Below are 20,327 nucleotides of genomic sequence, written 5' to 3'. Positions count from 1 at the left end.
TACTCAGTTATATTGTAGCATTGTGGTTTTATGCTCTTTTATGAAAGAGGAACCATGCTACTTATTAATTCGGAATATTAATTTTAAATAAATCAATAACCAAATTTTATATTGTTAAGAAGACTCAAAGGTTGTTTTCATCGATAAACTGACGATAATATCTTTGTGTCTGTGTTTCAGTTCAATGAGGAAACCAGTTTGACAATTAAAAGTTTTAATTCTTCAAATTAAACTAATGATTTTGAAATTGACAAACATGGGAATAACAATCAACATTGGCAACTTTGTGGGACAATCTTTAACAGTTGATATGATCAAATAGACCTTGTGGTGACTGAAGATTGAGAGTGGTATGATGTGATTATGGATGCGTGTGGGTGCAAAGTGTAGTGAGAATTGAACATGAGGTGAGATGGATGCGTGTGTGAGTCTGATTTTGCTTCAGGAAGAAACAGGTGTCTGAGTGAAGTGATGGTTTGGATAAACTTAGGTCTTATCAGAGAACTGCATCAAACGCTAAACACCGTGTTCTGTCTCACCGAACTCTTGTGGACCCTCTTTCGGATCCGGGCCGTGGAGGATGTTGATGGTTCATCCAGATGACACTCAACGGCTGACAGGGGAGACGTAGGTGTCGAACGGAACTGGTCCAGAGTTGCCCTCGGTACACGTTGATGGTAAAGCGTTTTGTCGATGCACTTTCTTAAGTTAATTCACTCAGAAATCAAAGACCCGGTATGAGTCTGCGTTAGAAGTTGCGATTCAGCTATTCTGCCTGGCTTGGCAGAAACAGCGTGAGAGAGGGGGGGGGGGGGGGATTGAGCCAATGGGCTCCGTGCCCCCGTTAGCGGTTGTTCACACGTCCTCTCTCTTTCGTTGTCAAGCACGAACTCAAATCATAAGCCTGAAACTTACCAAAAACCTTTCTCTTCTCAAAGCAAACGTGTGCGTCAGCAAATGTGTTTGGAGTTTACTGTGAGAAGATGTGTGTGGGTGTGTGTGAATGTTTGTGTGCTTGAGTGTGTGTGAAGGTCAGTAACAAACACTCAACATTATCTACTTAAGTGTGGATTCATTAATCCATTATAATTACCCAAAGCATAAGAACCATTCATTTGATTAAACACATTTATAATGAGCAAAATGATAATGGTTACTTTAACATTAAAATCAAGAAACAAAGTTTTAAGACTTGTTATGTTATGACTACTTTTATGGGAACAACATCTTCTGGCACGAAGCTGCAGGTGGCAGATGTTATGGTTTCCTCCCAGACTCGCTGGCGTTCAGGTCTTAATCTGTGGGTGAAAGTTCTCAGTGACCCAGCTTTGACCCAGCTGAGTCCAACACCACCTTTGTGACAGAAAACCCATATTTCCTCACGTTACACTTGTACAATAAAAATTTGGTGTGTTGGAGCAAAGAAACCTTTAAAGACCAAGTTGTTTCTTTTCCCAACATATATGCAGTGGTCTCTAAATAAATGGATGTCTTGTGAGTCGAGCTTTGTAGGAATAAAGCTTTGGCGCTCCTGTTTCAGGTAATAGAAGTAAGCCAGAGGAGAGGGGAGTTGGACACGGTAGGATGTATGTCTGATCTCTGAATTGTGTGTACTGAAACTCTAATTACCCTCTGGGATTAATAAAGTATATTTGATTGATTGATTGATTGATTTGGAGTTTCAGTTCCTGATAGTTGGACATCTCGCTTCTGATTGGCTAACAGCAAAGTGACTCTACCACTGACTATGTTTCAACGTTGATGTTTTATCTCCACAAATAACACAAGCCTGAAGGAGTTCTTCTGTGTGGTGGAGTTGCTAATGCTAACGATTAGCTTCTACTATCAGCGATGTTCTCTGCTGTTTCCTGGATGCTAAATCAACAACAGTCTTCCCCGTCGTGAGTCAAGATGGTTGAGTCCATGAATGTTAAGTGACAGTGTGACATAGATCTGTCAGGCCTTTCTAATCCTAGCATTTCACTGTCTATTTTCTATCTCAAGCTAATGAAGGAGATAGATGTAGGAGGACATTTTCATGTTCACCCTGCATGAAAAACTCAGAGTGACTGATTAAGATCAGTAATAATCATTAAAAAATAGTTTCTTAGTGTTCCACAACTATAGTCAAACATCAACCAGCAGCTTAAGCAGATTAAAATCTGCAGAATTCAACGTCACCTTTTCTCCTAGTCGAGCTAATTATGTGTGAATGCAAAGTAAATAGAGATATTTATGAAAGTTTAATAGACATGACGGTGTGTGCAGAATTCAGGATTAACTTTGCGTTTACACACATCACACCTGCAGCAAATAACATGACCACACCCGTAGCATATCTTGGTCGATAGGTTATATCTTAATGCAACCAGCTGGATGGATTACCTTCTCTCCTGGACTTTGTCACAAAATATAAATCCTCATTTCATTTTTCCATTGAACAAAAAATACATTAAAAACATGTAAGGTGGTAATTTAAAGTTTGGTGGTCCAGCTGATCCAGAATCAGTACCCTTTCTAATCAAAGATAAGACGTTTTGCTGCTGGTTCACTCTCAGCTCACGTAGAAAACAAACTGCACGCTTTAGTTAACCTCACATGCTCTCTCCCTCTACTGGTTATTTATGATTTCAACTGGTTGCACTGGTCCAGCTCTAATTAAATCGATCTCGTGTGTATTTTACTTTACAACCCAATGATGATATGAGGCTGGTTCCGATTGACGGAATAGTCCAATGCAATAAATCTATAATGAATCTTTTATTAGTTTAAAAGCTTATAAAAATATTCTGTCAAGAATAATTTCCTGCAGAAGCTTCTCATAATGGGGCTGCATGGTGGCACAGTTTGCAGCACTAATGCCTTGCAGCAAAAAGGCTGCAGGTTCAAAACCCAGGTGCAGCCATTTCTGAGTTAACATGTTCTCTTCATGCATATGTGCGTTTTCTTCAGTTTCCTCACACTGTTCAAGTTAATTGGAGTCTCATAGTTGACTCTAGGCGTGACTCAGGCATCATGTTTGTCTCTCTGTGTGTCTTTGTGAAGGATTGGCGACTTGTCCAGGGTATCCCACGCCTCTTGCCTGATGACTGCTGGTATTAGGTACCAACTCCACACCATCCTACTGAGGAAAAAGCAATTTAAAGGTGCAATATGTAAGAATTACATCTTGTGTTCAAATGTGGTTATGGCAGGCCATTTTCTAAGCAATAAAATCACTTTCTCATTGCTGTTCTGTGGGTTTCATGACTGTGGTCATTTGCAGATCAGTACCAGAAGATTCTAGATGATAATCAGATGAGTTATACACAGTAAAGTGATAAGTAGATAAAGACATTGTCATGTCTGGACCATTACATTTGGGTGCTTTATGGCAGGGAGCACTTTCTACACTTATTACGGTAATATTTCTCCAACATCAAAGGGGGTTCAGTTTCCTATCTTGCTGTTAGCTTGATGTTGTATTTCTAAATGACTGATCAAAGGAAGTAAAACACCATGATTGACTCATTATTTATTTCACATACGCACGCACGCACACACACACACACACACAATTGACAGTAAAATCGAGTAGTTGGTAATTGAAAATTTTGCTTGAGATGTTTTTAGAATCTAAAGCTTCTAATTCACTGTTAGCATGATTAGTTCAACATTAGCTTCAACATTAGCTTCTAGCCTTCTTTACCTGATATTAGAGTAAAACAAAAAGATGCCGTGGCTTCTTAGGGGTACAATAAATAAATCCTGGGTCGCTGCTGTTTACTGGCTTTGGTTCTTTAAACAACTCTGGAGCTTTTGCGTATCGGTGTCGAATTACAAATGCCTGCACTGCAGCGTTAGCTTGGTACAAACTCACAGAAAGTAAACAGTAATCATGTCATTTTTTAAGGAGAAAAACAGAACCCCCCCAGCCAGCTGTAAATGAAATCAGTTTCATTATAATCTTCCTTTCAATATAATTGAGACATTAGACTGTTTTGTGATTCTTCCACAGTATAATCCTACAAATTGCACCTTTAAAACATGGTTGACCGAGCATTTCATAACAGTTCTAGTGTCAAGTGATGGTAACATTTAGCACCTTACAAGCTGGGCTAAAATTTATAACAATTTTATTGTTTAAATAAACACTAAATTAGAGCCTCGGGTTGTTCAGGAAAACTGTTACAGATTACAATATTAAATTAATCAAAATACAAATATTGTTAGCTGGTCTTATCTGCTTATGCAAACTAGTTTTAATGTTTATGTGATTTCATTTGATGCGGAGTGCTAAAAACAACACGAAGGTTAAATGTTGCATGTGTAAATAACCATAAAAAGAATTAACAAACAGAAAATAACCATATGTGTAAACAGAAACCAGTTTACAGGGTTGATGAAGACTGACCAGACAAGCAAATGATTTTCTTCTTGGTGATTTATTCTTGAATTTAGGAGCGATTTCTGTAATTGTTAAGGTCATTTGATAAAGAGAAAAATGCAGATGGGATTGTAAGTAAAATGCTTTTAAAATTCATTTATTTATTTCCTCTCACATTACACCCAAACATGATCTGGTTTTCATTTTCAAATCTCTTACTAGTTTTCGAAAGTATTTTGCAGAGCTCACTTGAGGTTTTGAAAGCCTGAGATGGGCTTTGGAATTAATTCTGGCATTTAAAACTAATTGATTTAACAGAAAATAAGTGATATTGAAAAGCGGATTTGTGTGCAGACCTTGCAAACAAGTTCCTGCTTCTTTTTGCAGCACAAAGGAGAACCGAGTCCTGGTAAATGCCACAGCGTGTGTCACGTGGCCTGACTCTAAGCAGGGCTTTGGGGGAGTTAAATGTGACATTTGCAAAACTATTTGGCGGGGTTCACTTATGTAAAATTGCTCACTATCATGTATTTTTAAACGGCCTTTGATAAGGACAATGTTTTGTGAAAGGACGTGGAGGGTGTGTGGGGACCGACATTTTGCTGACCTAAAAAGCGCTGTTTGTCCCATCTGTCATCACACAACGAGCTGAGTCAGCACTTCAAAGCTGGAGACACTGTAATAAATTAGGTTTTATTTGTGTAAATTCAGCAGCAGTGGTTAGGTTTTAAAATAAGCCTGTAAGGTGCGTCCAAACTTTTGGCCTGTACTATATATGTATGTATGTATGTATGTATGTATGTGTATATATATATATATATGTATATATATATATATATATATATATATATATATATATATATATATATATATATATATACACATCTAATTTTTTGAATAATTATTTCTGTTTTAATTGTATTTTACATGTAATTTTTTCATTAATCTTTATTCTTTAATTTAAGTCTCCTTTTTTGCTCCTGCGTGAGTGTAATTGATAGCCTAGTGAACCAAATTCTCGTTTTGCAAAGTTTGGTCTAGGAATGCTCCATTGGAGCCTCCGCAGTCCCTAGCAGCGTTCTGGCGGCCCAGTCACAGCTCTTTATAGGGGTTTCAGAAGGATAGAGCACTGTGATTGGTCCACAATGGTGGACGCATCACAGCTTGATTGAAATGGCTTTTACATCAGTTTTGGACTATTGGACTTTAGTAGAATCAGAAGCAAATGGATGTATTTAAGTCCTTTATTTAGAAAAAGGATGTATTTTTGCCTTTTTCAACAGCAGACCACCTCGTTTACCGACATCAGTTGTGGTGAGTACATCACAATGTTCGTTGTCCAGGAGCATGCAGAGATTGTTCGAAAGACAATGATAGAACACACCCCACGGCCCAGAACGTTGCCTGACTAAATAACATTTAATTTTTTTTCTTCCAGCTCTTGGAGAGTACAGACACTTTTTTCCTCCTCTCCTCCCTATCTTATCCCAAGGCTCTTTGACTGTCTTTCGGTGTACGACGCTTCTGCATTTTCTCTGGAAACTGGAAATTATTTAAAATGGACCTGGTCAGTTGGTCTCTCAACACGACTGACAAGATTTTTTCGATCACTACGTTTACATGCAGCCAATATCCGGATTATGATCGGGTTAAGGTCAGTATTTGGGTTTCTGAGTAGATCAGAATAACCCGTTTACAAGCATAAATAGAGTTACCTCTAACTTGCATAACCCGATTTAAATGTGGACATTGGGGTAGCGTCAAGACGTATGGACTACGTCCAGATGCAATATGCCTCATTTCTGGTTCTTCTTGTTCCGGTATCCATGAAAACAACAACATGTTTCCCAGTTCGGAAGAGATAGCGACCGCGTTTGTTTGTGCTTTAGTTTCCTCGTCACCCCAAAAGTGTGGTGCTGTGCCGCGACTCGCCATTTTGCTCCCAACTTGTTGTTTACTTCTGGTGTTCTGGCGCATACAAGACGTCTCGCTACTCAAAAGACCAAGATTCCTTGCGAACAGAGCATGCGCAGAACACACGCTTTGATGGGGATATCCCGATATGCGTTTACACGACCAAACATTCGGGTTAGAAAAGGGTTACCCCAGGTGTAGTAACCGGGTTTTTAAAAACCCGGTTATGAGCATGTCCGGGTTTTTGGCGGTGTTTACATGGACCTGCGGAACCAGGTTATTGTGAATATTCGGGTTTAAAAAGGGTTACTGGCTGCATGTAAACGTAGTCAATGATGACAACGGGAGAAGGGGCTCCCGGGTGCCCCCCTGGGACAGAGCCAGCTGGGCATATCATGGACTCCTGTGTAACGTGATGAAGGAGCTATTCCTCCAAGGTATTTAACCTTTTCCACAGTTCCTTTTGACACAGCGCCAGAGTGCATGAAACAGCCTCAAGGTCATGCATTCGCTTCTAAACTGTTTACTTTCCAGCAATGAAGACAGAAGATGAAGACTGCTTTCTTTTCTTTTATTAAATCAAAGAACTCTATTTTCAACAAAGCTCATCAAAACAACTGTTAGTCAATAATACAATGTGACTGATCTGTGAAATCACAATATTATGATTAATATGTTCTAATAAGTAATATGACTTAATCTAGTCACTAGACACACTGACACACGTAAGGAAAACAATCACATGACACATTGCTGTACTGATCCAATCAGAACCTTCCTAGTCTGAAGCGTGGCATAGTCTCTGTGGTGTTTATAAATCTGTCAGCTTTGATTCGTCCAGAATCAAAAACATCCAGATTAATAAAACTGTTCCAACGCCATCTTAAGTTCAGTTCTCAAGATCTCGTTCTCAAGATCCCATGAAGTTCACCGCATGTTAAGTATGGACAGGCCATCTGTACTTCTCTTTTTAAGCTGAGAACCATTCAAGCTGGGAAAATTCTGTTGTTTACCAACCAAGCAACGGTACCTTTCAGAATAAAAGCTGAACTCGCTGACCCAAGGAGGGTCCCCTTTTGACACTGTGAACCACCTGTCGCTTTTTACCTGGAGACTATCCGAAGACTGGTTTGTCGTGCTGTCGACGCTGCTTCATCGGCTCCAGTACCAGAGGAGGGTCTGTGGACCTGGCATCCGGATCTGTACGGAGGTCTCACTGAGGGTATGTGGATGCGACATAAATGGCGTCTCATGTGTTTATGACTACAAGTCTCAAACTCTGATCAGTTAGGAGCAAAACATCATCTCCCACTCAGACTTTGTTTCTCCGGATGTGAGGGTTCTGAATTTGACACTCATTCACACACACACAACCCACCTCACACTTCATTCAAACAGAACATCCATCATTAGAGAGTTAGTCTTGTTAAATAGTTTAAAATTATTTAGTAATAAATTTCCTTAAATGTTTGAAGGTCTCTCTCTCTTCTCTTGTCTCTCAGTTAATACAAAGTGTTATCTAAATCCCTGCAATAAAAAGATCCAATCTTCTGATTTAAATAACCCAGTGTGCATAAGATGGAATTCATACTCGATATGAATTTTTAATGTCTTATGGTCCTTAATTAAATGTAATTAACACTTCATTACACTGGAAACAGTGGAACCTGATCTGCCTCTCTCAACTGTCTGTAGAGGATTCTGAAGACGTCTGGATAGTCGTGGTGTTGGTGTCGGGATTCCTGCTGTTTGGCCTGAGTGGTTACCTGGCTTACCGGAAAATTAATGAGCTGTCGAGGAATATTGGCTCAATCCGGGAGCTCAGGGATGGATTACACCGTGCTGTGAACGCACAAACTCATATAATTGTCGAGATGAGTCGTAAGCTTGGAACTTTGGCTGAGATTCAGACTCTGGCACGTAAGGTTGATTCAATCAAGGAGCGAGTTGACGGGACAGCATGGTTGGGAATAAATTAATTTACGCCATTATTTGGATCTAGAGAGGTTGGAGACCAACAGAACTTTAAGACAGAGAGGAAATTATCTCTGTCTGGCCCCAAAACAAGTTCTTATCTGAATCTGGTGCCCTTGAGCCTGTGAGGCTGAAGTGATTACTCCCCCTCAGAAGAAATGTGGAATGCTGCCGTCGCCATGGCAACTCTGTCTCCCTATCCCAGCCTGGGCGGGACTGTGACCGGTGAAGGCCGTGGAACCGTTTCCAGGAGTCATTGTGCTTTCTAAACCCAACTACCTCCCTCCCCTGTCCAAACGGAGGTGACGAGCGCTGCTCATTGTGGCATGCACTGATGTGAGGAGAGTCCCCAACCCTTCCTCCCCACCTAGTGGACACTTATGTTGTGTAATGTCTGAAGTCTGTTGCATTTCTGTCTGAGGTGTTTTTTGCATAGCAACGCTGCCTTTCCTGTGGAAGGTAACTCTGAAGTGCCTTTTTTTCCTCCACCTGACTCAATCCTCAAATAAACTCCTCTGATCTCTATTAAGGTAGCGTGACTCGGGTTGCGAATGACCACAGTCATCAATTCTTGTCATGTGTCTATGTATGTATGTCTGATCTCAGAATTGGGTGTACTGAAACTCTAATTTCCCTCTGGGATTAATAAAGTATCTTTGAATTTGAATTGAATTTATTTAGTTTGGCTTGCCAGGCTATGTAGTTGATGCCGTGGCACCAAAATTTTCCACTGTGGGACAATAAATGGATTTTTCATTCTATTCTATTCTGGTTCTCCTGCACCAACACAGCTGGTTTGAATCACTGGATGGTTAACAGGCTTCTGAAGAATTTAAGGACACGCTGAACAGGTGATTTAATCCTTGAATGATGTGTCAGAGCATCTAAACCCTACAGGGGAGTGGCTCTCCAGAACCAGAATTGAATAACCCCCACACTAAAAGGAGGACCAGGATTGGACACCACTGCTCTTTACATATACGTATAGCAGGAGTGCCTATAATCCTAGTCACAGAGAGTCGGTATCCAGCATGTTTTTGTTGTTCCTCTGCTCCAGCACACTTGATTCAATGGTTGAATCACCTGTTCAGCAGCTCCAAAGCTCTGTAGATGCCTCACCAGATGATTAAAATCAGGTGTTTGGGAGCAGAGGAACAACTAAAACATGCGGCCTTCGAGGGACCAGGACTGGGCACCCCTGATATCTAGAGATTAAATGAGTAAATACACAGCAGGTGTGGTGATTAGCAAACTAGAATCAGGTGTGGGGGAAACACAGAAAGGAGACTAAAGGGAAACAAAACATGAAAAAGCCAAATAAAACACAAGGTTACTAAAATGAGATCAACATTTATTAAATAAAAGTGAATTAAAACATAAAAATCCCCAAACACCATTGTTCCCTTTAAGAAACGTTTCCAATTACTTTGCATTTAAAACCCATCCAGTTTCAAGGCAGAGCACTCGGCTTTAGAGGAAATCAGCAGCTAAGCGTTCTCCAAACACATGGCATATGTTCCCCGTGACGATCGTTAAACTTTTATCTCACCTTTTTTGTAGAACCACAGCTGCCCTCCAGTCCTGCTTTGTAACAGTATCACAAAGTTATAAGTATTGCTCCATCTATTGAAATTTTTTAGTCTTACTAGAGAAGTTGTGACTTTCAAGTTTGGTCGACCTCCAAGAACTGAGGGTGTTGTCTCCGTCTTGCAGCGCTGGTCCAATTGGAGTTCCTTTTATATCTGGGCAAACACCCGCTGCTTGATAAAACCAGTGATTCAACTCCTCTTTTTTCCCCCGTTTTGTCCTCATAATTAGATGCGTTTTCAGTGCTGAGCTTTTTGATCTCCCCAGACGTTTTTTATCTTTTATCTGCATGATCCAAGTCTTTGGTCTGAGGATCGGCAGCTTTTAAAACCTCCAGCCCATCACGCTCAGTAATTTTATCTCTCTGTGAGGTCACATGTTGGAATCTGAGCTCAGCTGGAAGTCTGAATCTGAGACCTTGAGTTATTGCAGAGTAATTAAGTTTACATTAGAAGAAAAAAAAGATATTGATCTGTAAATAAGAACGTTTATGAAACCGCTTTGTTCAGCTTTAGTAAAACAGCTTCCTGCCACATTCAGCTCCTGCTTGTGATGTTTCAACTTGGAAACATTACATGTTTTTGTTTGATTTGTCGTTTGATTGATCTAATTCGACCTTTTTTGTTCATTGCCATTTAACAACAAAAATTCATCTCATGTTCGTTCTGATTCCTTGTTCCTGGCCCTTATTCCCCTCAGTTCCCCTTGATTACTCTCCTCACTATGTTGCATTTGTCAGCATCTCAGCTGTTCAGTAATCAGGCTACAGTACCTGGAAGGTAGCGGTCACGGAACATTCACACCTCCTCTCGGGTATCTTCCCTGAGATGCTTCTGCCAGAACTAAACACACATTGCCAGAGGAAACTAGATAGTCGTAGACACCAGTCGGCGTTTCCTAGGTTCAAATGACTTTTGTTGTCTGTGACTTCAATTGCTATTTTTTAGGGATGTGTATTGGTGAAATTTGAATATCGATATTGTATCACAGGAAAAAGTATCACAATATATTGCCATATCGATATTTTCTTACAAGTGATTTTCTTTTTGGAGCTAAAGTTGAAGTGGAAGCAGCCGGCTGTTTCTCCTTCTCTGACATTATTGAGCGAAGAACCTCTCACACCTGTGGTGTTGCATTGCTAAACATGCGAGTGCGTAATGAGTGGAGGACCCACACTGTAATAAATTATAAGCCAGAATACCTTAAAAACAAAAGTTCACTGGCTGCTTTAAAAACTTGAGTCATGACAACTTAAATGACTGATTTCTTTCAACTCTAAATGTCATAAATAATAACTATGCTTTGTTTGAACATTATGTTGTGAGTTGAAACCACAAATCTTGTTAGATTAACAAGTGGAAAAATATTTTGTCTTGTTAAACAAACCCGCAATTTTACATTATTTTAACTTATAATTTTACGTTAGACATTTATGGTTTTCCATTCAAATTAAAAGTTTATGTTAACTGATTAAATAAATTAATTATTTGAACTTGTATTAGCAAAATGGTGGCTGTCTTGCCAATACATGCAAAGGGTGAAGCAGGAAGCTAACAACAACACTGAAAAGTGCTCATGCTTCATGCACCATGTGACTCCAGTCAGTCAGTGGGAGTGGAACACAAATAACTGCGACCTTAGCATTTAGCATGTGCTAGAGTTGTGACGTTCAAGAATAAACCGATTTGTTTGAACGGCTCATAAGCATGATTAATTGGTGGTGGTGGTGGTGGGGGGGCATTCTTTCTGTTGTTCTTATTTTCCTACGCGTGTTTCACACAGATGCACACAAATTAGCTCCTCTGCGAGACAGAACAGTTATAGGGGATAGTGGTGTGGCATTTACGAAGGAATCAAATCTTTTGAATGGGTTTTCAAAGTGAACGATGAGAGCCGAGTCCCTGTAGAGAGTCGTTCATCTTGTCTTCTGGTAACAAACCTCCCTGGATGTCGGTAAAGCGCACCCGCTCAAACCCCACCCACCTCTGTGACGGATGTAGGAGGAACCATAGATATGTGTTTACAAACACATATACATATCTATGAGAGGAATGCTAACCAAAACCGTGCACCCTCACGGACACCGCAGGAACACGTTGCTGTGAACTCAGACCAGCTTTTAAGGGGTCATAGAATTCAAAACCATACTTACCTTGTTGCTGTTGAAGTTAGGCAGCTTGGGGTTTCTAATGTAGAATACCAAAAAAGTCTGTAGCATATCCAACCTGCTTTTCTATACAAATCAGTCATTTGAAAATGGCTAAGAAGAAACAGAAAAGTCTGTGATGACACGGCGGAAGAGCTGTAGGCCACTTAGACACACCCCTTAAATTCTCACCTGCCATTCAACCATAATGTCAGGCATTAGCGGTAACGCAAAACATCGTTATGTGCCAACCACAAAACAATGCTAGTCCAATGCTAACATCCCCATTCAAACATGTACGAATAAAAGCCAAGATTGGTCATAGCTTGCCGACTGAGTGATCTGGATTCTACGTGTGGCTGTACACAGAGTTTCTAGCTTAAGGTAGCGTGATAGAGCCATTGGGGTAAACTGGCCAATGAGGATGCAGCTCATTTATAATTCCTGTCTAGGCCGAGTGGGTGGGGCAAACTCGTCTTTCCATAGGGCTTTGTTATGGGGTTGTATTTTACCATTTATCAGTGCTGTTTTGAGCCCCAACAGTTTTATATGTTATACAGAGGCTCAAAGAACATTTTATTAGAACACATTTAAGGCTGAAATCCGGAGTTTTTTTCTCTGACGGCACCATCTAGATGATGAAAAATATATTGCACCTTGAGTTTCTTATCTTAATTCCTATGTTTATGGCTGGGAGCAGCGCCTCTTGTTCGGGAATGCACACCTCTAGTCAGCCATCAATGCTAAAGCCGATTGTTTTAAATTATTATTCTCACGTTATGCTGTTTATTCATCTGTCTGTCTATCCATCCATTTTCTTCCGTTTATCTGGTGTCAGGTCGTGGGGGCAGCAGCCTAAGCAGAGAGGGTCAGACTTCCTTCTCCCCGGCCACTTGGGCCAGCTCCTCCGGGGGAAAGTTAAGGCGTTCCCATGGCAGACAAGAAATATAGCCCCTCCAGTGTGTCCTGGGTCTTCCCTTGGGTCTCCTCCCAGTTGAGTGCTCTTGTAAAACCTCACCAGGGAGGCGCCCAGGAGTCATCCTAACCAGAAGCCTGAGCCACCTCAACTGGCACCTCTCTCTCTCTCTCTCTCTCTCTCTCTCTCTCTCTCTCTCTCTCTCTCCATAAGGAAGGTCGCCACTGCAGCATCAGTCTAGGTACACCCTCAAACATGCGAGCACGCTCTGGTTGAGATCTGTACTTGAGCGGATGTGTAACAGTATTGGCTAATGCTGATTGGTGTTCAGTTCAAAGAGTAGGACCATCACTTTTATGGATTTCTAAAAAAATCATACATAATTCCTGAGAGGGGGGAAATCCAGATTGCAGCTTTAAGATCACGAGTCCTCCACGCATGAAACTCAATTTTTCTAAACAGAGGCTGTTCAGGTAATGGGCAATAATAATAATTTCAACTTTTAAACAAAGACACACTTCTAAATTGCCAAAATATTAATTTAAAGCTGTGAAAAGAGCCCACAAGTATCTCATGAAACCCCAGATATACCTCACAAAACATGAAACGTGTACCACTCAGGTGTGATTCTGTTCTGTTCCCATCTGTGACAAAGGTTTTAAAACTGAGTTCACCCCATCTTGATCTCTCTGTTAATGCCACTCTCTCTGAAATGTTAATTGCACATATTTGTCACTTCAAAATGGGTGTGTGGGAGATTTCCTTTTGGTAATTCTGCATACCAGAAATTGATTTAATCATTATGAACACGATTAGCTAGCATAGGCGAGGAGCCAGGAACTGAAAATCTATTTGGCGTCTTCACAGCTCTTAAATGTTTTCTTTTTTTTCCCCCAAACACATATTTCTCTCTGCCAGTAGCAGATTTTTTAAAATAATTTCTTTTTTGGACCTAGGTCATTCTAGATAAGGCTGCCAGTAACATGTGCAGGATTATCACTTCAACATGGTAAGCTTTATTTCATTAATGTGTCACTGGGAATGGAATGAGTCCAAGCAGCGTTGGCCACAAAATCACTCTTCAAATAGCAACATGGTAGCTTAGCTGCGACTGAACTCTTCTGTTGGGATGAGAGAATTATGTTGTCATGCTCTCCCTTCCACCACAAACATAAGGAAGCTTATAGGTTCATGCTCTGAGTATTAGCAGAGGGATTAGCAGAGGAGCTTCTGGGATGCTCAAGTCAATGAAGCACAGAGCATCAATCTCTTCGTTGCTGAGTTATCTCCTTGAAGCAATACAATAACATATTTATTTCAAACAACCCTAGACAAGATGAAGGCGGATTTTAGCTGTGATCACGATTTCTGTGCAAGACAGAACTTGTTTTTAGGCCATAAGCATAAATTTTAACTGTAGTATCTGGACTCCAGTGCACAAAAGCTGGATGTGGGTGAGTTAAATTGTAAAATTAAATAGATAAGCATGTTGACATACTGAAAATCATGAAAATACTTAAGAGTTAGTGAAATTGTTTAAACGCTGAAAGAAAGTAGACGGAAAAATGCTCGGGCCAAGAAAGGCCAGTCAGACCTACGTCTCACTGAAAGTTAGCACTCGTATTCTCACTCTTCTTGGCTTGCAACCATAGAAGGCTGTTGTTGATTTAGCATCCAGAACACAGCAGAGTACATCTTGGCTAGTAGAAGCTAACCGTTGGCATTGGCAACTCTACCACACACCAGAACTCCTTCAGACTTGTGTTATTGGTGGAGATAAAACATCCATTTTGTACAAGAAAGAAGAGCGAATGGAAGCAGCTGAAGAGTTGTGTTGCCGTTAGCCAATCAGAGACAAGAAGACAGAATATCATTCATTATATTAAAGTAACACTAGACAGTTTCCTGTTCCTCTGCTCTACTGTTGGAAGTGGAGTTACAACTGCGGTAAAGAACCATGCTGTTGCGCTAACAACAAGCTAACACTAATGTGAGCTATATTATTATACTAAAATAAACCACGAGGTAAAAAGATCTACATTGTTGGACAAACATATATTATTACTTACAAGTCCAGTAGCAACAAAGACAGGTCACAATCAGTCTGTGATTTTGTAGTCTCCTTTAGCTTCCTCAAACTAGTGTAGGCCGCACCGATGTTCACTCTAGTTTTAGCTCTTTGCTTCACTTCCAAAGACATAAAGTTCAAGTTGAGTGAAGTCAGGCATTACTCTCTTACCTTTACTTCCAGGCTCCACCATGATGCCAACAAAAAAGCAAACTTCTTCTTTTTCTTCTTCTTGTGCTTTTTATAGATCATCGTAAAACTGAAAAAGCTAACCACTAGCATTGCAGCTAACAGTCGTAGAGCAGGTAAATAGCTCCCCCTATAGGGCACCTACCTGCTCCCAAATCAAGCGTGGTCAAAAGCCAATTTTAAAGAATGCCATCAATTTGCTGGAACTCCATGGTGGCATCAGGGAGCCTTATGTTGTTTATAAGTGGTCAGACCATGGCGGTTGTGTGGCGTAGTCATGTCCTTCTTATAAAAGATTATGCAATGGCACCATGAAGGGGGTATTGGGGAGGTCCCTGCGCTGCCGCTGACTTGTGTTTGAATCCGCGCTCGTTACTTTTTTTTTAAACAAGCTGCTCCTAAAGGTGTCTGTCCCCCACAGTCCCTGTGCAGCCTCTAGTGATTAGACCTTCAACTCCAACGGAGAGAAGCTCCAGGAGCGCTGCATTGCTCCAGTTTGCTGTTTCAGCTGGTTTAGTTCAAAAAGCAAAACTTTCAGCCCGTTTTTACTTTCTTTTTCAGAACATTTGCCAGCCGAAGCTCATCATTAACTCCCCACATCATCATGACATCTCTCTGTTGCGCCAAGGCGCAATCGCCCTTTTTGAGTTAGACAATTACCGAATTGCCACAAAATTTGCGCAACGCCATGCTGGCATGGCATGTTTATAAGACACACCGATGCGATAATATTACGCAGATTTGCCGGCAAAGTGTTTCTTTTAAAAAGGGCTAAATATAAAACGGTCAAGTTTCTAACTCAACAATCACTGAAACCAATGTTAAAGCTCTAGCTTAAAGTTTAACAAGCTATCTAGTGTTAAGACTCCTAAACCGTCTTAAACGGAATCTCAGCAGCAGTTGAGTGAAGCATTGTGAATAGATTTGGAATTAAACGATTGTAAGGTCCAAGTTTTACAAAGCTTAAAACAAACAGTATCATCTGTCTTCGTAACCAACTACAAATATAAGTCTACTTTTGTTACCAACATACAAAATCTAACTTTGAAGTGCATAAATGTATTTATACCATCAGTGTGAAATCCCTTTATCTAGAAAAACTCAAAAGCGAGAAACCAGCGCTTGTGTTCTTACTTCAGCAGAGAATTTTTTTGTTTATTTCCTTCCTCTTTTTCGGAAGAGCCTGAGAGCCCAAGAGTTTTTTTTATTTACACAATTTACAGTAAATGGAAAAAAAAGCACACTGTGGTTTCCACTTTATTCCAGTGCACAATCACCTCCAGCCTCTCCCACTTGCTCCTCAAAAGGCTGCTGATAACACAACATAGCAGCTCTCGTCTCCACTCGCCGTGTTTGTCCTCTTCAACAACACAAGCACTCTGACTCTTTGCTTACAACAGTCGTGACAATTGATCTTGTAAATGCCCTTTTCCATTGGGCATAAAGGAAAACAGTGGCCTATTTTCTCAAATTCAACACAACAATGTGGTGCTTTATCATGTTTGTCCTTCAAGTGCTGTGAATATTTATTTATTCTATTACAGATCAGATTTTTCTGTGAAAAATATTCTTTCTGGTTAGCGAAAAAAATCTTTAATTAATGTAATTTTCAAAATTCCTTATGTGAAAAAACAATCCCTACCCCTGTAAAATCATTAAAGACCAAGTTCCCTCGGTTTTTCAACATTATTGGTGGTCTCGAGAATAAATGCATGACTTGTGAGTCAATCTCTGTGGGAAAACAGCTCTGGCGCTTCTGTTTCAGGAAGTAGAAGTGAGCCAAAGGAAAGGTGAACAAAGCATGGCAGGCTTTGGAATCTTATTTTCTGATATTCAAACAATTCCCCACTGATTGGCTAACAGCAACATGACTCTACTGGCTCCATTTCCTTTGCAACAGTGATGTTTAATTGCCAAAAATACTACAAGCATGAAGGTCCTGCTGTTTGGTGGATTTCCTAATGCTCTGCCCGTAAACCATCCTTTTGTAAGGAAGTAAATAAGTTATACAAAAGCAAATTTATTCAAAATCCTCATTATTGATAAGCACCTTCCCATAACAGGTCATGCAATTCTTGGCTGGCATGCTCTTTTTGGCACACTTGTTAAATTGCGCCCCACCCAAAAAAAAAAAAAAAAAAAAAAAAAAAATCACCAGCCGCCACTGAAATCAATGAATGTTAATTTTCAATGTGATGTGTAATTGCCATGTTTTTCTCAACTGTTTCTCTGTCTATCTTCTACCAATGGTTAATGCTAAACAAAGGGGTCAAAGGCTATTTTGACATTTAGCTTGCATATTAAACTCAGAGTGACCAATCATATAAAAAAAGAAGTAAAAAAACAGTTTCTCAGTGAACCTAGTCTTTAAAGTCTCTTTCCGGAGTATTTCTCTTATCTGATGCCACCGTCTAGTGGCTGACAAGCATATCACACAAATAATTTCTTGATTTTTTTTTAGATGGCGACTTCACGTTTTTAGTTTATCTAATTCCAGGGGTGGACTGGCTTATCTGGCATTCTAGCACTATCCCGGTGGGCCGCTTAGTCAAGTGGACCACTTGCCCAGCTTGGGCCGTCCCAAACCAAGCCCCGTCTCACATGCGACAATAGAGACAAGTCTGCAAGCAGCACACACAACACTCCGTCCCTCCCCACACATTTGGCGGGGTAGACGAGTCGCCAGCAGCAACCTCCCCTGCTGAGGGCCGATGGTTCATAAAAATGCCAGGGCCAAATTTTGGTCCCAGTCCACCCCTGTCTATGTCCTTCTGTAGCCGACAAACAGAGCTAAAACACGCTGTTTTACAAGTATTATTCTCATGTCATGTTGTGTTCTCATTTATTTATACTTTAGAGACTTACTTGTCCATGAAAAGTTCATCAACTCTTCATCAGCTGGGGTATTCCTTAAGTTTGAAGGATCCAAGCGGTAGTCTAATGCTATTGGTTAGTTCTGGTTGGTGCTCAGTTTCCTATTTCATGGAGCTCTGTAGGGCAGGGGGCATGCTTAGCAAAAAAAAAAAAAAAGACGTATTGCTTATATTTTATCACAGTACATGATAAGACAGTCACTTTGCGGATTTCTGAAAATTCATACATAATTTCTGAAAGGGGCAAACTCCGGAAAGATAGTTTAATTAACTGTGACAATACTTGTAAAATGAAGTTCAACTTCACCAGTCATCAAAGTCTGATAAAAGTCAGACCCATAGAATTAATCACTTCAATAGGACCCGGTTAACAGATTGATATAGGCTGAACGATTTAAAAAAGCAACACATCATGTCCTGTTCTAAGGAAATGTGGTTTAAGAAGGGAGAGGACAGAGCCAGATTGACAGGACAGATAAATAATGTCCACTCTGAAGACCAAACAGGAAAAAAACAATGGTGGGGAGAATATTTCAAGGTTCCACGGCTTAATGTCTTTCGAAATCCCAACAAAGTCATGCAAATTTCCAAGCGCAAAGAAGGACAATGATTTGAAAGTATGTGTTGAAATGAAAAAAAAAAAAAGGGATTTGGTAGTGGTTAAAAAATTTGCTCTTGAAGAACATGGAAAAAATGAGTCGAGCAAACTTAGCAGCCCAGGAGTTTTTCACCATGTCACAAAGACATTATAAGTTCCTTAAAACGTGAGCTACGCACTTCGGTTTTTGTTGATTTCCACAGTGTCTCAACTCCAGGTAGGGGCGGGTGCGGGGGGGGGGGGGGGGGGCAGGTTCTCTAAGGACACCATGGTGTTGCCTACTTCTTATTATTAAGGACCTCAGACTTCCGCCAGAAATTCCCCCCACATTATATCTGGGTAAGGCAAAAACTGCCTGCAGGATTTAACCCTTTAGAACCCAAATGTATAAAAAAATGAAATTAAATGAAGAAGCAAAATAATTTTCAATTTACGTATGGATAGCATTTCACTTTGGGGTTTCAAACTTTTTTGACTCAAAAAGCAAATTAGAAGATGTTTGAAACTGGTTAACACCAGAGTCACCACATGTCCTTAATGGTTAGGGCCACTTCCTTTTGGTGACCAATGATGTGCATGGATCATTTATCACCATTTTTAAAAAAAAAATATTTAAGAAAACTCATGCATCTCAAAGGACGTGCAAGAGTGTAGGCTTAGGTTTGCTTTGAGCTAATTTTCAGTGTTGTTTGTGTTTGCCGTTTGTAGACAGTTGGTGTGTCAGACTATGAGGTTTGACTAGCTGGCTAGACGGAAGTTGAGCTGTGGCATGAATGGAGACCCAAACATGGAAGTGATGGCGCTGGGATGGACAAACACACAATATATCTGGGAGTATCTAGGTGGCTCTTGAGGGAAGACGAGACCATGATGATACCCTGGAGTAAGGAAGACTGACGGTGGGCGGGCATGAAGATCCGAACATGAGTCACCAATGAGAGATGACTGATAGCATTGGCAGACGTGGCTAAATAGACTCTGGACGTGACATGAACAGGAAGATTTGGGAAAAGGTTACGCTGGGTACTGGAGTCCTTGGTGGAGAGATTGTGTATCTGGGGAGGCTGAGCGGGCGGGACTGTGACATGGTGGAGCTATGAAGTAATGTTTAATTTCACATATGGAAATAATTAGGTCAAATGGGGCTTAATAAACATGTGAAACTTGGCACAGATCAGTCATTTCACAACAGTTTCACAGCCACTCACCATGTTTGAAACTGATATGTGTAAATATCTTTCTGTTTGTTTCAACAGCAGATTTAGCAATCTGCAGTGATGCAGACGCTGAACTGGTCTGTTGTGGTGAAGAAGGAGGTGAGCTAGAAAGCAAGGCTCACGATTTACCAGTCCATCTACTGCCCCGTCCTCACCTATGGTCATGAGCTTTGGGTAATGACCGAAAGAACAAGATCGCGGATACAAGCAGCCGAAATGAGTTTTCTCCGTGGGGTGGCTGGGCTCAGCATTAGGGATAGGGTGAGGGGCTCGTACATTCGGGAGAGACTAAGAGCAAACAACTGCTCCTCCTTATCGAGAGGAGTCAGTTGAGGTGGTTTGGGCATCTTAATAGGATGTCTCCAGGACCCCCCCCCCCAAACTGGCCCAGGAACGCCTTGGGGTGCTACCGGAGGAGCTGGTGGAGGTGGCTGGGGAGAGGACGGTCTGGAACCCCCTAGTTGGGATGCTGCCCCTAT

General features: G+C 40.8%; 1 long non-coding RNA gene across 1 annotated transcript; it reads left to right on the top strand.

The window, feature by feature from the left end:
- The first annotated feature begins 5,318 nt into the window (after positions 1–5,318).
- Positions 5,319–8,779, top strand: LOC129163441 (uncharacterized). The gene is made up of 2 exons (XR_008563342.2): positions 5,319–7,502; positions 7,976–8,779. It is a non-coding gene; the product is annotated as an uncharacterized lncRNA (long non-coding RNA).
- The last annotated feature ends 11,548 nt before the right edge of the window (positions 8,780–20,327 follow it).

This window comes from Nothobranchius furzeri, chromosome 5, assembly GCF_043380555.1.
Source record: "Nothobranchius furzeri strain GRZ-AD chromosome 5, NfurGRZ-RIMD1, whole genome shotgun sequence".
In the NCBI taxonomy this organism is placed as follows: domain Eukaryota; kingdom Metazoa; phylum Chordata; class Actinopteri; order Cyprinodontiformes; family Nothobranchiidae; genus Nothobranchius; species Nothobranchius furzeri.
This window is presented reverse-complemented; position numbering and strand designations above follow the sequence as displayed.